The 18,230-nt window shown below is 44.1% G+C and overlaps 1 protein-coding gene across 8 annotated transcripts in view; it reads right to left on the reverse strand.

The window, feature by feature from the left end:
* LOC107189777 (retinoic acid receptor RXR) overlaps nt 1–18,230 on the reverse strand; it is a 55,904-nt gene that overhangs the window by 34,656 nt on the left and 3,018 nt on the right. For 3 of the 8 annotated variants that reach the window (XM_015578398.1, XM_015578399.1, XM_015578393.1), the window contains exon 1: nt 4,135–4,154. The exons of 1 other annotated variant lie outside the window; for it this stretch is intronic. The gene's annotated coding sequence lies outside the window, so the exon portion shown is untranslated. Of the gene's footprint in view, nt 1–1,731; nt 1,749–1,842; nt 2,095–3,103; nt 3,124–3,887; nt 3,948–4,134; nt 4,155–18,230 lie in introns of those variants that run through there. 4 more of the 8 variants (XM_015578397.1, XM_015578396.1, XM_015578394.1 and 1 more) reach the window with 4 other exon arrangements.

The following is an 18,230-nucleotide window of genomic DNA, read 5'->3' on the forward strand; positions in this document are numbered from 1 at the left end:
TCGTCATTTTATTTATTTTACTTACTAAAAACGTTACGTATGAAATTTTGGTTACTCAATTGGAACTCGGATTTACATAAGTACAAAGAAATACATGTACTTGTATGTATCTGATATTTAAAAAATAATGTTAAAAAATGAAAGTGCAATTTGAACGTCAAAAACGCGAGTACGTAAGTAGGAAGTGGTAACGAATTTTTATTCTATAGACAGAGTCATAATTGTCACTATTCAACCTATCTCTATTGTACAGAATGAATTGTTGGTGAGGTGACAGTTATAGGGACACTCGGATTGCTCGCAGATTTTAATGAATTATTAATTCATTCTTCATATTTGTTGTATAAAACCATTTTTATTAAAAGGATAAAGAGATTTTATTATGAATAATATTATGTTCATGATTAAATGAAGTTACGCTGCAATCTTAAGGTGGCGGTGATTGGGACATCTACCCTGTGTATACACCGAACGCGAACACTTCGGTAAGATGTTGTATCATCTCCGGTGTGAAACATTCCGATAATATATAAACCGAAGTAAGTCCCATCGCCTCGAGAGACCGTGGTCATAACACGCGAAAAACAGAAGATAAATCACTGTTTGCGTTTGTTTCGTCTCCCGCTGCTAAAAATACGGAATCTCCTCCGGGATGATATAATTCAACGGTTTCTACTCGAAACACGAAAATAATAAGCGCATTCTGATAAACACCGCAACGAAACATGACGGCAATTGGTTCAATCCAATGAGAAACAGTTTCAAAAAAAGTATCGAATTCAGCTGAAAATTCCGTAAAGAAAAATGCTCTTTGCTTTTTCGATCGAAATGGAATTCTGAATATGTTAACAATCACTTTTGTTTCCAACAGACACCCGACACAGAGACTGGTATTTCGGTCGGAATGGCGAGTAGTCTATTTATTTATGAATCGAGCGAAAAAAAGAAATCGTGTTCCTCGCGTTTCACAACACGTCCGTGCGTAGCGGCGTCTTCGAGTACACCTGGCGATATTTTTCACGAAAGCGAACGACGCGACTCACGGAACAGAGAGACGTTGCGTTCGACGCAAAACAGCTTACGGTAACGACAATTCTACACGGTCATGTTGAAAAATACAGATTATTATTTAAAAAAAAAAAAAAAAAAACAAGAACTTCGAGGCTCTCGTTTATCTTAACACTTTGATGTCGGATGACGTTGTAGTACGTCTTTTCAAAACCAAAATCTGAGAGCGGTTGACCTAGTCTTTCATAAATAAAAACAAGTATAGTAAAAAAAATAGGGAATAATCGCTTTTCTTATATGTGAAGTTTGACAAATAAAAGTTAAGTGGTACTTTCTAAATATTTTTCGAACATTTGAAGTTGTATATTTGCAAACACAAAGACCCAGCCGCCAGCAAAATGTTGAAAAGAGTTCGTAGGACACGTGAGAGCCTGGTTGTCTGTAATAGACGTAACGTGCTCGTCGTCACAAGTCACTTTCGCACAAGTCACGTTTCATTACGACACTGTCGATATACATTCCCGCGATCGATAACGCCGGTGGCATCGAACGACAAAATTTTGGCGTCTGCTGTCGGTCATCTGTCACCGCGAAGAATCGCAAAACACTTCTTGACCTTTGAGTATCGGAGATAACTATAATCTATACAAATATACTGTTGAAATTTACCGATCTCGAAGTTAAACTTTCGATTAGTATTCTAATCTCCAAAAAGCAACCTACCGTAATGACCTATCATCGACTACTTTCACACAACCGCGGATACCATAAACTACGATTCACGATTCGACCGCCTGTGATCGTAATCAATGATCACTAATCATAATTCATTACCACTGTTTCATATGTGTATAATACCACACACAACACTTCACTGGTCCATGGGGGGTAGCGCGAGGTAATACGCAAAAGTGACTAGTGCAACGCAATACGCGCCCTAGGAGAGCAACCAACCCGAGTACGTCGATGTTCAATTGAAACCGAAAGAAATGTTAATAAAGCCGAATACAGATAATTCGTATGTCACCTTAGGTGAGACACATTCCACGTCCCGCATAGCACTGTCGATTCTTTTGTCCACGCGTCCAAAACACGACTGGTGACACATTAATTGGGGTGGGGGACCACCAAGTAACCGGTATCCGACCCGTCAATAACGCCACGGGGACACCAAAATACGATTAAAAACAGATCACTTTTTAAAGCCACACCTTCGTAGACCTCTCCACAATATTAATACCGTAAACATACTCTCCGTGACATAACTATAAAACCACCCTGAAATTTTCAATCCTTCTTTTACTTTAACCACAATATAGAAATATTGAAAATTTTAGCGTGGTCTTATAGTTCCGCCACGCAGTGTAAGTCGTCAAGTAAAGTGGCGTTCACGAGTAAACACAACACCGATTGAAATATAGAACTTCTAACTGCCTTCATGGCGTCATTGCCAACCACACGATTACGTCTCTTCCATCGATAACAGGCGTTACAAGCTAAAAAAAGTTTCAACGATCGATTCGAATCACTCGAGATTCCCGGAGCGTCCTGACATTGAACTTCACACTACTAGCCACGCATATACGTTTTTTACGAATCAGGGCGAAGTCGAATTTCCCGCCTCCCTGAAGGGGAAGAAGGGACACACACACACACACACACACCATAACCCGTTCCTTCCCGACATTCGGAATTCCGAAAGCGATCCTTTCGCCGTGGGGCGCGTGAACGGAATACCATTCGAATTTGATCACTGGAGACATAGGCTGTCTCTGTCCTTCTGTCGGTTCGGAAGCAGGCAAACACGAAGAGACGAGCACCAAACAGAGCGTTTCGCGAACGACGCTCCCGGGGCCCCGCGGCGTCCTTACCGGGAAGACGCACCGTTTGCACCTTGCCACACCGACGACGCGTGGAAATTTCCTACGCGATTCCTCCCTAGATATCGGTGCTCTTGGGCACGTGTGTTGCGATACAGTCGACGCTAGAGAAATAGCCGAGCGAACAAACAGAGGCCGTAAAACGTGTGTTTTGATTGTGTGGGGTTAGATGACCGCAAAAAAAAAGGTGGAAGAGGGTGTCTACCTGAGCCTACCTTCTGGTGGATTGTTTTCGGAAATTCGGGAAAATACTAGACACGGGTGGGTCCGCTATGAACTTCAGTAACGTATTCTAGAGGTCACAATGGAAACACAGTCCCTTAACAATAGAAATACTAGCACTGGTGGTATGCTAAATTAAATTGTATAATATAGTAATATACTCAATGTATAGTACAATTTAACGTAATATAACATAAAATGTGTAGTAACTCAGTAGCCAATGTAAATTTCGCCTAAAATAATATTATAATTGCAGTACTTCTAAAATAAGAAACCTGCAATCCGTTATTTTTTTTACAGATTTGATAATTTTACTGTTAAACGAATGACAGAATTGATAAAAAATGATCTTTGACTACGCCTCACTTTTAATAGACTTTCGATTATATCGTAAGTCAAGAACGAGAGCATCTATCGCGTACTGAATCATTACACCATGGCCAATTCACGATTTCTCGTGCATCGTATCGTCAATGGAATGAATGCAACACCGTTCTACGGGTCTCAAGTGACACGGGCAAGCGACACAAGGCTCAAAAATAGTTGTCCACGTTAACACACGCGCACACACCAGCACGCAAGTGCAACAATGATGCAACTGTTTCTGAGTCTAGCGCAGTCCCCAAACTCGTCTCAAAATCGGCCCCCCAAAACGAATCGAGAAAAGTCTATTCGTGAACCACTGACGTCGAACCACCCTTCGAGACTTTATACACACACAGCCCTTGCACACACGAATCCTTTCTCACGATACTCCAATATTCTTCTACCACCGACCGTACACACTTCGTAGAGTCCACACAGAAGGTATAATATCCACGTTTTTCCTCGACGGACGTAATCGCGCACACGTGCCCGGCAACGGCGAAAACACGCGGCCAACCACACACTCTCGACACGATCGAACGTCGCGAATAAATCCTCGATAGACGGGACTTGAACGAAGCCCCCCTGAGGAACCGGGAGAAAGGAAACGAAAGAGAAAGAAAGAAGGGAGAGTAAACGCTGTGGCGATTGGCAGTACCTCTCACTCACGCGCGCGCACGTACACCGTCGGCTCCGACTCACTGACTCAATGACTGACTGACTGAGTGACTGACTGACTGACTGGCTCGGGGGATGCACGGCGCTAAAGGCAACTGAGTGCCAGCCGGCCGGTCCGGCTCGTTGCATGTGAGCGTGCAACCGACTAGGAAGCGAGGTGGGGAAGGGGGAGGAGGAGGAGGAGGAGGAGGAACGGAATCGAATGGTGGGGAGACCCAGAGGACGGGAGGGTGGGTGGGAGGGAGGGAGGGAGGACGACGGAGGATCAAGAGGAGGTGAAGGACGAGGATGAGGCGATGGAGGACGAAAAGCTGGCGGCTGGGTAGCCACGCCGTAGTGGGGGAAAACTCGGGAAAGAGCGTGAGAGAGGCGGACGAGGCCTGACGAGGAACGTTCCATCTCTACTTGCATACACTTTTCCTTCGCAGGAAAATATCGGACCGCTCCGAAATCCGATATCCGATCGATATGGATAAATCTGTGGTTGTCGGAAAAGAACGCCGTAATGTCGCATGGTTTCACTTTCAATTCTTCCTTATTAGCAATGTTTCCGTGTTTTCTTTTTACAATATCAAATATTTCCATCACTTTGTATAATGTTCTTCTGTCCAGCGTGTTGTTCTGGTGTAAAATACAAGTTACAATATCTAGGCATCGTTTGTATGTAATAGTGTGCTATTTCGGGTGCAATACAAATATAGAATATGATTGCAAAATAAGCTGCTGTAGCCAGGAAAAGAAAAAACGATAAGGTAATTCATTGTCTTGGCAAAAAAATTGTCTATAACTTTGAAAATATTAATTTTTCGACAAACATTTATCAGGACCTTTTTCCATCAATTTAAAGAGTACTATCTACCCCGGAAGTTACAAACCCTTTTTTCCTTCCACCCTGTATATGTATAGATCACCGAATCGTCGCCACGAGTGTCGAAGCTCTGCGCTCACGGTACAAAAGGGATCCATCCAAGAGCTTTCCGCTCGATTCAAGGTACTCTCCCGAAACACACGTAACACAGCCGTAGCGGCGGTGTAAGTTATTCATAATCGATAAAAACGTGTGTAATACGCTCGTATATACGATAGAAATGTAACCACACCGCTCGAGGTCTCCGGTGGAGGAGCGGGTTCGGTGCGAAACGCGGGCTCGGCATATCCCGTGGAGAGGATCAAGGGAAGGAGGGAGGGTTGAGCCGCGAGAGGATAGAACAAGAGAGAAAGGATAACGGGGGAGGGGGGGGGAGACAGAATAAGAGCAGAAAGACGACCAACGAACGAAGTAGAAAAAGAGAGGGAGAGAGGAACACGCGGACAGAGCTTGCGCCATCACTGTCGAGCTTAGGAGTCAAGTTCTAGTGCACGGCCGAAATGGGAGAATCGACCTCCCCTCCTCGATCCCCTCCACCAGGCAAACAGCTCGTCCAATGGCGTATGGGTGAGGGAAAGTATCGCATAGGGCAGAGGAGGGAGGAAAAGAAGGGGGTTCGCGATGTCGAGCGTGCGCGCGGGGAAGCTACCACGAGGGGATTCTTCTACCAGGTGACCGAAATATACACCTCTCCGGTATATACACACGGAGCGTGTAACATTGGATCTGATAAGGGGGGAAAATAAGCCGACGGCGGCGGCGCACCAACGGACCAAGATTTACGTCTCGTTAACCGGCGACGCGAGATACTGAATCAGATACGCGCGTCCCGCCAACGATCCCGACGAACGTGCCCCGGTCTGTAGCCAGGAAACAACTTTAATTACGCGGCAATAACTCGAGAAATTATTTTAACCGATGATAATGTTAACATGCTTCGTATTGCTTCTATGTCGTAAGCGCAATGCGGGTTGGATCGACTGGGCAATTCGATCCGGTGGGGTTGCAGAAAATAAAAGTAGCTGTGCAGGGTCTGAATTTAGTACTTTCTCTGATAGACAATTCAATGGTTTAGTGTAATACTGGGATCTAGAAAATAGGGGATAGCTGTGGAGTGTCTAGATTTCAGTATCTTTCATTAAAATATAGAACCCAGAGAAGTAGCCTATGGAAATCACCTAAACATTACAAATCAGTTGTCCAATTAGGTAATGTGTTGTTTGGAAACATTGTGGATGTCGGAGTACAATGCAGAATGTATGGCGAATGTCAAGGAATGGCTCTGATCGAGAAGTCGATGCTATTCCTGGAGTTCGAGGACAGTCAAAATGCAACCGAACAAACGAAACCTGGCGGGTCGTTGATTATAATTAACCATTTAACCGGCCTTTAGCGGGGCATGTGACGCCGCGTATAAATTAAGAGAAGCGGATAGATCGCTGGAGGAGATAGTTGGGGTCGCGAACGATCGTTTCCCTCCTGTGTAATATCGCGTGTCGATAAGGCGCGTGTTTGCGACGCTCTAATACCAGTCACGTTTCAGCAGTTGCACAAACACATACATACACGCGAACGCGCCGGTGCAAACAATCCAATGTCAGTTTTAACGCGAAGAATCGATTCCGATCGTTTCCTCTGCGATCGACCGACAGGACACGACGCGACAATAGATACAGATTCCTGGAAACGATCGAATTAACACTACCAAAGCAGTCATAATGACTGGTTAGTACACTCTAAAATGTTACAATACTGGAATCGTAGATCCATAATCGCGTTCACCAGTCCCGAATCACAGCCAGTAACAGGTGTAATACGTACACCTCTCGAATGGATTCTTGCCACTGGATTTCCGCCTACTTGGAAGGACACATATCCCATTGAGGATAGACCACACCTGTTCCGATACCAGGCGATTCTCGCAACATCCTAGACGCGCGCACCCGGTCGACCTCGGCGGAACGGCTCGGTTTTAAGGAAGTTCATCGGTTTTTTTTTTTGCCCCACGTCCGACCCGTTCGATGCTTTTGGCCCATATGCTGGCACCAGCAACACACAACAGTTCCAGAGAACGTGTACACACGCCACGAGTTCGGTGCAGCTCGTGCACACGAGCCCGTGTTTCCCTTTGTCTCTGTATGCGTATGTCTGTGGGCGAGCCGCAACGTGTGGATCGTGTGCGAGAGTGGTCGTCAAGGTTAGCCACCTACTCGCTATCGCGACGAGGCTCGTGCACACGCTCTCCCGATGCATTCGAGTCGTCTCTTCTCGCCGGCCTCAAACTTTATTATGCGCGTACCGCAGAGGATCGAGGAAACGAATCTTTGGACATTGGACGGAGCCTCGTGAGGCCTCATACACAGCCGTGTGTTCTCGGTGTATCCTCTTCCACTTAGAATCGCATTTTAAACTGGGATATATATCACGACAGTTCTAACACTGACCGACACCATTAGTTAACGGACGTTTTTGATAAGTGAAAATGGGCCTGGACATATCACCGTCTAAGGGTTAACCGAAATGTAGTTGTAACATGTAGTCCTTATTGATTCGATACGGAGCCAATAAATTCAACGAATCGATGAGAATTTTGTTTGTAATTTTATGAAACAAGCAGAAGGAAAAGGTTTTTTCTTGTTCCGTCGAAGGGCCTCTAACCAAGGGGATTATGATGGTACGTGACAGACAGACGGAGCAGCAAACAGTATCCTCGTTCGTTTTCGCGAACAGGTGAGCAGGACGAGAAAAGGTTAACAGGACTCGACGATATTCCGTTTACATTCTTCGCCCGGAACTGGTTTCTCCCCCGATCGGTCGTCGGGGATGCTGTACGGGTCCCTTGGACCCTAGGAGGATCGTCGAACACGCGCGAGAAAAATCAACCACGTTAAAAATCCAAGAACCGAATTCAATCTTCTCCGTTCGATCGAATCGTCGATTTTGCCAAAATCCTTTGCAGGATGAACCGCGAGTGGTCTTTGGCCTCGAAACATTTCGAACGTTCGGTTCTTTGCTTATAAATAAACGCCCGTAAACGCTCGGGGAGCAATAAACGTAGGAGTGCCAAGCGAAACGATAAGTCGTGGACTGGTGGAAGTGTTAATGGTATCGTAAAGTTTCACCGATCTCGACGTCAATCATATATGGGGTCGGACATAAGATACACAAGGAGATATTCCAATATTTGTATTCTCCTGTCGCAAAATGATCAAAAGATCTGACGTTTATACATAGCTCCGATGAAGTCTATTTAATGAGTGCTTAAAAATCTTGGCACTTCTGGTCGCTAAAAATATTTGTGTGATATACCGTCCAGCGTATAGCTTTCGCCATTTTTTTTATACCAAAAATCCAGAAGATTCACCTGGGAAAGTTTCACGACAAAGGGGGACAAGAACGAAATGGAAGAAAAACGACACCACTTATACCACAAATCCAGAAGAGTGGAAATATATACTTGCAACTGATCGAGTCGTTCGTCAATCGCATATATGCATAATTTTGAAAGTTCCGCGACAAAGGGGGATAAGATCATGAAATGGAAGAGAAACGTCACCACGATCGCAATCGTGAAAGACGTGAAAAGAGTAATGGCGTACCGTTCGATTAAGACATAACGGAAACGCTAGGCGGCTGAATGCAAAGGAAGTCGAGAGAGGCGCGAGAGGGAAGAAGAAAGAAGAAAAAAAGCAGCCGGACAGAAGAAAGCCACCGTAGCGGTGCAGCTGTTTCGGGGCTGGTCCGGTTGCACAATGCAGAATTCGGGTTCTAATTCTAAGGCAGGGACCAATCAGCCCCGGCATTGTTCACCCGTGAAAGCTCGCGAATTTTTCATGGTTAATCGTTCCTTGAAACCTAATAAGCGGCTGGCTAATGCACCGCTGGATGTCCTCGTTGAAAGCACGGTGGACCCTCGAAGGGAAATATTCATGTGTCGCACAAGTAACTGGATATTTTTCGTCTGCTCAACGGACCAATACACTATTTCTAGAGACTGGACTCTTACAGAGACGTAGTGCAATCGCTTGTATACACAGTTAATTACTAGAGGATGTGGTCTAAACATGGGTCAGCACTTCTACTTCAAGATTTAGTACCAGACCTGTTGAAGATTTTTAAGACTTCAGTGTAGGATCGTTCGATTCCGATTCTTCAGAGGATCCATTCTCTTGGGTAACAGGCCATTGCCATGTATAACACATATACATATACTATCGTATACAAGTATAGGACCAGAGTTCACGATTGTTGGAACAGTAACTCATTATTCTGTTACGATAAAATAAAAGTTACGTAATCAGACCACACACAAATTACTTCCCATTAGTTTTAACACATTACCTTCATTAACTCTTGTAGTCGTAGTTCCACGCTTTTCCCTCTAAGGTGAAGCGTCTAATACAATCCTATACCTTCAACTATCCCATATTTAAACCCTAGCTTGTATTGGATCACTTCCTGTATGGACGTAATCCCACGAAAGCTGCCATCCCTTTCGAACCGCCAAAACCAATCAATCGTCTCGAATAAACTTCGCCGAAAATTACTCGCGGCTATTTTCTCCACAGTGAGTTCATTCAAGATTATTTCCGTGATTCTAAACGACGATCCAAGTGCACACATTCTAGATGCCCGTCAAGACGGAAGAAAGAGGGTGTGTAGGCGTCGAGGATCAAAGGGGCGGGGCGGGAGGTTCGTCGATCGTTGGAAACGCGCGAACATGTGCACTTATCCCGATATAAATACTGCCGGTTCACGAGGAACGAGAGGAAGAATGATCAATCAGGTGTAGGTGGGCAGGGACACTAGGTGACTGGGGGAAGGAGGGAAAACCAGAGAGAGAGAGAGACAAAACAGTCAAGGACAACGGTACGTGACCACCGCATTGCGACGGAAGATTCTGCCACGCTCCTGAAATTCTTCCCGTCTCGAGAAACAAACTGTGGTCATCGGTGGATTTGTATAAATAGTCCGTTCACCTTACACTTTCGTCGATCTATCTACACACTCTCATCCACTTCGTGGGACCACCGAGCGGAATTGGAACGACATATCGATTGTGAAAAGCCGGATAGCCCCGGTCATTTCAACATCTTCATTACTAGACTGCTGATGTTTATGCAAATTTTCGATTTTTGACACTAATATAGAACGAAAAACAAAATTGCAATTTCTTTTCTATACTATAGGTTTTAATACGTTAATAATAATACATGAATAATATTAAATTTTATTGAAATCTTTACTTCGCTACGTTTTGCAGATCGGGGGACGCTATAAATGCATGAACATCCGCAGTCTATTCATTACCAAGTCGCGTAGAAAACAAATGAATGACAGATTATAACGTGTCTGCCCGAGCTCAAAAACATGTGCAGTTAGTTAGTTCGCTTGGAGGATGATCATCTCAAAACGAAGACGATGTTGGTTTCTTTTCTATTTTATGCCCCCCCCCCCCTTTGGTGAGAGCTCCATTTAGTCGCCGAGAAAAACCTTGACCAAGTTAAGGATAACCGTATTATACTCCATCCCAGCTACTCTTGCGAGCCAATCAACCGAAAAAAGTGCTTAGCAAATTATTGTTTGTTCTTGTCGTTGAGCAAGTGTGACGATAAAGATGGTATAAAAATATGAGAGTATCACACTTTCGAGCTCTGACGGCCAATCCACTTGTGTTGTCCACTTGTCTCAAGTAAATCGACAGAAAATTGTTTCGTTGAATTTTCGAACGAAACGTAATAACGCTGTAATTAAACTAACTACATGGTTGATGAATAACTTACGGTACGTACGAAGCAGCGCAAGATTTTGAGGTGAAACTTGGAACTAGACTGACCGAGTAACTCACCTGGAACAGATAAAAATAAATTACAATTAATATTCTATTCAGACATGTCGCGACGACACGATTTGCGAAAAATCTGCTATCGTGAAATTTTTAGAACGACCTCTCTCGATGGTGCCATAACTCTCCGTAAAACTGTAATTACAATGATGGATCGCCGTGTGTTTGATAACAGGTGATCAACTATTCCCTGAGTACGTAACTGTTCCGCGCAAGTTATAAATCCAGAAAGAATGGGGAACGATTTGCGTTCGTCACAGCATTACCATTTCTTAGGCACAATTATTGGAATAATTCTTTGGATTGCAATCATCATTTTTATTTTCAGACAATCTACGCGTTCCTTCGGACAACTCGATCTTGACCCAATTTCAAGCAACGTGTCCAGTACCCACCCAATGGTCCCCGGTGAAATTTTCCCCTCCCATGCCGGCTGGAAAAGCGTCGCGCGAGCGAGCGTCACGAATCGCGTTCGAGTTTGAAATTGCAACGGCAACCTTGACATTCCCGCGAGATCGGTAAATGGAAGCTCGTCACGTAAAGTGAACTTCCGAGGGCGTTGCAACAGGAAACCACGGCGAGTTCCCACGAATATAACGCTGTGAAATTCGTTTGCTGCTAAATACACGAATTTGGTACTTGATCGCTTCTAACATAGGGAAAGGGTCAGAATTTTTCGTTCATATATGATCACTGAGTAACCGAATATGATATAGTTAAAGTTCAGAATACTTTTCCCATCTTTTTTTCAGTCGAAATAACGTAGGATGATTGGGATTAATAATAAAATAAATGATGGACCTATTATACAGTATTTATAGTCCAGAACGATTCGATGGAAAACTTTCGAAATGGAGTAAGTATCGTCGGTTTATGATATTATATACGCGCATGCCAGGTTAGTGCATATAAATGGAACAACAATGGCGGTGGAAGCAGGACGACGATAAAAGCGGAGCACGAGCCGCTGAAAGCGAATATAGGTCAGCCAAATGAGTCTGGATTATGAAGGATGCACCGCCACGCGTAGCAGTCGCATGTGACAGATACATTCCTCATCCCCCATTTTATGTTTTCAGACAGAACGACGAATACCACTCCACATTTACCCGATCGATCGTGAATATTAATGATCCGTGTATTATTACCGATCTTCCTGTAATTAACACCGTTCGAGGAACGTTCTCACACGATCCTCGCGACGAAACGACCCGAGACAGTGAGAGAACACCGGTTGATATTCAAATCAAGATCGAAGTATCGTTAGGAGAAAAAGCAAAACCTTGCGCATGGATACTTGGAACTCATTAATCAAAGAAACCGGCGAAGGTAAGACGTAATTACTCTCACTTGCACGCGTTTGCCTATTTCCTGGCTGCACGCGCTGGCTCTGCGTAATCGATGATCGACGCTCTCTCTACACGTTGCACGAAGTGTCACTAATATCCGAACCCCAGAGTCCCCTATGTAATGGAACTTTACGTCACTTAATATCATTATTCCAGTATTATATTAAAAGTTAAACGCCTTAAAAACAAAATGTAAAATGACATTCCTTAAAAGAAGTGGACTTAATACACCCTGGATCTGGGTCCAGATGTAGTTTTGGCGAGGACATCGATAATTTCTGCAGTATTCTGATATATCGTGCAATGCATAAAGGGATCGTTACATAATTCGACTCTTCCAAGCGAACAATTTCCATCTGTCCGTGGTATTAAAATTATCCTAACCAGGGATCCCTTCGTTTAAATCCTATCCGATAAGATCCCAAGCGAAAAGGGGATATGAAGGTATCCACGGGGATATGAAGGTATCCACGGGGACACCTTTCCGCGACGTCGCTGGAAACCTGTTGGCTGACACAGAAAACAAGGGAGAAAATAGGTCGCGCGAGGATCACCAGAGGAGTGTCATTATGAATCCCGCGGGGGCGGCCTGGGTGGTGTTCCGATTCAGGAAATGGTCGGAGAGATACAACGATACACGCATACACATACATACGTACACACACCTGTCCAGGTGTCTGGGAACCGCGACTGGCCAGCTAGAGAGAGAGAGAGATAGAGCTGGTCGGAGTACGCAAAAGGAGGAAGAAGGTAAGTGGGTCACTAGGTGAGTCGTGCTAAACAGTGCACGGGAGTGTCCCGACATTGACCTATATGTCTACTTTGTGTGTGCACTTGCGCCTTCCCCTTCCGTGACCCCTCTCTCTCTCTCTCTCTCACTCACTTGCTCTCCTCCCTCGAAGTATCCCCTCCAGCGATGCACTTTCCAGCCAATTGCATATAGGGTCCTCTCTGCTTGCACTCCGAGTGCACTTTCCCCACCACAACCACCGTCACCACCACCAACGGGACGACGCCACCCCGGCGCCGACCCGGCCTGCCACCCTCGACCAGACGCGATCGATGCCCAAACAAGAACCGTCGTTAGCAATTTTCACAATCGTTTTTTAAGGAATTACGTCTAAGGAGTTAGACGATTAAGATCACGAGTGTGTGTGCGTGTGTATGTACCGGACGATTATTAGATCGATGATTACAAGAATTAACGAAGCTCCACGGTTTAAGATCGGTCCATGATAGATCGTAGATCTCTAGGCCCCGAAGTATGAGAATTACTGTTTGTGTACGTCCTGAACGATTATTCGATCGATGATTACAAGAATTAAAGAAGCTTCGCGGGGTTAAGATCGGTCCACAGAAGAGCGTAGATCTCTAAGTAGTATCGGAATTGCTATTTGTGATTAGATCGACGATCACAAGGATTAACGAAGCTCCACAGTTTAAGCTCGGTCCATGACCGATCGTAGACTTCTAGGCGCCAAAGTATCGGAATTGGTATTTCGGTACCATGCCTCTTTACAAGCTCGTCAGCGGATCCACACGGCGAGACAATAACGGTGGAAGCTGGTCCATTTCTCGATGGTTGTCCCCTCGATCGTCATCTATTCAGTTTCCGAACCGATCGAAAACGGTGTGTTCGACAAACAGGAACTACTGCTTTCCACACAATGGTTTACGCAACATCAGGCTAGACCAGGGTCGCGATTGGAAGTTATCGCATAGAGGCTTTCGAGTGCCACGAGCCACCGTGAGAAAAACACGTGGAGTGTGACCGACTCCGTTCCGAGTTTCCCTTCTTCTCTGTCCCTCTATTTATATTTCCGCAAGGTTGCTACGCCCTGGCAACAGAGAGAAAGAGAGAAACGCACTCAGGCATGCGTACGTAGATCGCGATTGCGAAACGATTTACCTATTAGCGTTTTCTTCTCTCCCTCCCTCACCTGTAAGGCCACCGATGAGCTGGCCTGCAATATATTTCTCGCGAGCGCGAACAGGTGAGACATCCGGTACGAGATTTGCGTACCGCCCCTTGACGAAGAGAATGAATCGAAGAGATGATTCTTGCCTAGCTGGTTACTAGGCGGCTTATGGATCGCGACCGGCACGAATAATTTGAGCACTGAGTATACAGGGTGTCCCACCTACCATGAGCACTGTTAGTATCTTATTTATTTTTGATTGGCAGAAAATTTATTTTAATAAATGCATTATTTAATCATTTTAATAACTTCAACTATTACGCCACGATGATAAAAATATCTTGTCCTATTTACAAAACAAACATCGATGACCTTGAAACTTCGTGAAATAAGACCTTGAGAAAAATGTTTGCTCGTCACAATATTAGCTCCTTCTAACCAAATAATACTTTCCCTGCATATTTTTTGTATTTTTACAAACAACTGAGATATTGAAGGTGCTCGCGTTAGGTGGGACACCCTGTATATCAGTCAAACGAGAAAATCACTCGCTTTGAAAAATTGTTTAATAACTTTGGACATATTAATTTTTTCGACTATTAGGACTTCTTTTCATCATTTGACGAGTATTATCTATCCTAGCAGTTATGAGTCTTCGTGTCGGTTCACCCTGTATACGAAACGAAGTCGTAATATCGGACGACATTCGATTATTGTTTCGGAGTTGCAACTTCGATACAACTCGGATACCCAAGGAGGGGAAGGAAGAAAGAAGACAAAAAGAAGGCGGAAAGATAAAAAATTTCCGCTGAGTATAATCGCGTCGTTGCGCTGCGAATCCGCGCGTATAGAGGCGAGTATTGACACACACGGTCTTATCGCCGGGCGACGCGCGTAACAGGTTTATCGTGTATCGAGCATATGTACATACTTACTTGGAAAAAAATTCTTTTTCCATTTTTGCCTGATGCGTTCCGTTGCTCACGTACGGAATCGTTGCGCTGGTCATGTAACGCCGATCTCTTCGACAAATAATATGTCGCCGGTCGGCAATGACAAACGAGTTTTTTTTATTTTTTTCATTCGAGTGAATACAACTATATTTCCTTCAATGATATCACCGCGAAGTATTTGTATTCCGATGATCGGTTAAAAAAAAAAAAAAACAATCCTCAATGGATCGTTAAAGTGAAAACGGTGAGCGTATGGTTTATTGCCCGTAATAAATCGATGAGTGGAAAGAATCAAGCGTACCGAATTGCACTACGCGATCTTAATCGTGGATTATACTGACGCGGCGTGAAGTACGTTTCGTGGAAACAAGTGTGTAATCATCGTTGATTGGTTCACAGTGTTCAATAAACACACTTCCGCCGACAGAATTTTGTAATTATTTAACCCTCGAACGGTAAAGTGGGTGTCGAATCTCCAATAATCTATTCCACCTCAGACTTTTCTAGACCCCCCATCTATAATATATTTAGATTGCCTTGGATTTCAATTACAATCAAAAGCTCCCCATCTAAATCCCCTAAGGGTACCTACCCCAAAAATTTCACCAATTTTCTAAACGATTTCCGAGCCGAGATCTCCCCACAGCTTCCTCGAGAACTTCTCCCCATAGAATTTCCCATCGAACCTAAAATCTTCTCAGATATCCCGCGAGATCCACCTCTAGAAATTTCCCTAGAATCGACCGCGATCCACCACCGTGTGGGACCTTGAGCCGCGGAACAGAAATGGCCGGCTCACGCAACCGTCAGCTATCTTAATCGCTACCAGCATGTAGAACGGCCACGGTGGTAATAACGGCGTTGGCTCTATATAAAATGATTATCGGTGTACCGATTTCACGTGAACGAGTATGGGCTGGCCCAGGGCTGGATTAGTCATTTAGCAAAATAAAGACGTGCTCGGGGCATCAAGGGAAGGGAAGGGCACCACAGAAATTTTCCATTGCCAGATTCACCATCGATCAATTTCAACGTATCTTTTAAAAAATATATAATACGAATAAACTCTTGATATATTTCATACTGAGGATACATTGTTTCTTCAGATTTGGTAATATTAAACATTTTCTTGCATAAAAGTAATCTGTTCTGTTTCTAACGAATAAAGGCTTGTCAAAAGTTATGACAAAAGTGCGATGGAGTTACAATTTGGCTGAAACTTTTGAGAACCACTACATGTATACTGGGACACCGAAGTCTTTTAACCGCTTAGGATCTCTAAAAGTCGTAATCCGACCCTGGGCTGGCCTCGTCGCGACGTTGCGCTCCAAAAAAAATTGCGCGCCCGTAATTCGCGCGATTACGCTAATTATTTCAAAATGTACAGGCGTAATTGCACCGCGTCCCCGACAAAAACGATACAACTGAACAACAATTAATAGAGGGGGGGGGGCTCAAGGTTACATTTATTGGCGGATCGATCGACGCTTTTATTTGGCTCGAATTAATACCCTCATTAAGGATAATTGATACCGTGTACGTTCTAAATGACAGATCGAGGCCTCCGTTCCGAGAAACTCGGAACCATGATAAAGACTTTTTTTGTCACAACGGAAAATGTAATTTTTATTGAAACTCCGCAGGTTTGAAGGGGACCTCGATAGAAGCATCGAGCAATTTTACGTTTTTTATTGATGCTTCTACCGGGGTCCTCTACAAAGCTGCAATGTTTTAAAAAGAAAATCGGTATTTCCGGGCTACCGAAGTTCTCTTTTAAGTAATCCTAATTACATGGTGCGACCAGTCTTCCAACCCGTTATCGCGTACCAATTTCATTGTAACTCGCGGTGTACTCTATGAATCTTCGATGGTCGATGGAGTTTCCCTTGACGAGAATAACACGACAGGACTTGAGGACATCCTGGCAGATACGAGCCGGGAATATCTGAATGGCGAGCGCGAGTGCCGCCTGCGCCCACGCGCGTACAAATTCTATCTCGTTAATTGCCGTCGGAACGGATTCGTCGTTAAAACTGCGTCTACACTCTATAGCATAACACATTATACAGCGAAGTTATAAAACTTGTTCGAAGAACAAAAAGAAAAATTTTATATAACGTGAGGTTACGTAACATTTTTCGTGTTGTATAGCAAGTTACATGTTATCCATCAAGTGTGACGCCATTATTAATAACGAGATGCGAAATGTTATATAAACTTGTCACGGACTTAAGTCTAAAATTATACCTAGTCCAAAAGGTATAATTTTGTAACAAGTTACAAAAACATGTTGTATAGCAAAATTATATAATTTGTTATACAGTGTAGACGCAGCTTAACGACGGCGATTCGGGGGCGGGAATGCATCATCGTGAATTGCCAAAGTTCACGTAAACGACGCCCAACGCTGTCGAGAACAATTAATCTGCCCTTTCCCGAGACTCGGAACAATTGAACCATCGTATATATTTTTAAACGATTTTGAATAGTTAACGAAACAACAGGACCTGTAAACATTCACTGGCTCCGATTGTTTCCCGAAAACGATGTTAGGTCTGTTGGACGTTTTCTGGCCGATTGAATGCATCAACGTTGCAGAAACACCCTGTATATGCGCGAACGTGCATACGGGCGGTTAGTCGGAGCAAAAGAAAACGACGCGAGCAGATGTTAGGGCAGCTTGCTAATTGACTCATTCGACGAAGTTCAAATACAAGAGTCAGCCTAGACGACGGCGAACAAAAAAAAGTGCGTGCGAAACAAGGCCAAGCGGGGTCGAAACAAAGCGATCCCTTAATTGGGAATTGGATCGAGAAACTGGAAGACGTCGCGGTTTTGTTTGCTCTTTTTACACACATTTTACTGTACCGTCATTTTATCGTATCGACAAATGAAATACACATACTCTCGTAAGTATTCAGACACCTGACCTGTACGAAGAAAAATGTGATGTTGCATAAAAATGACATATTCTAGGGCCACGTTTACCACTTTAATAATACCCTCTCTTCCAAATCTCCTTTTAATATCCTGAAAATAATATTTACTTCCGATATTCAGCAATTACGTAGTGCCTTCTACCATTTACTGTATATTCGATAAGTGTTCTAACACTTATGAGCAGGTGTGTACGTGTAACTTT

The sequence above is a fragment of the Dufourea novaeangliae genome, unplaced genomic scaffold (genome assembly GCF_001272555.1).
Source record: "Dufourea novaeangliae isolate 0120121106 unplaced genomic scaffold, ASM127255v1 scaffold162, whole genome shotgun sequence".
Lineage (NCBI taxonomy): Eukaryota > Metazoa > Arthropoda > Insecta > Hymenoptera > Halictidae > Dufourea > Dufourea novaeangliae.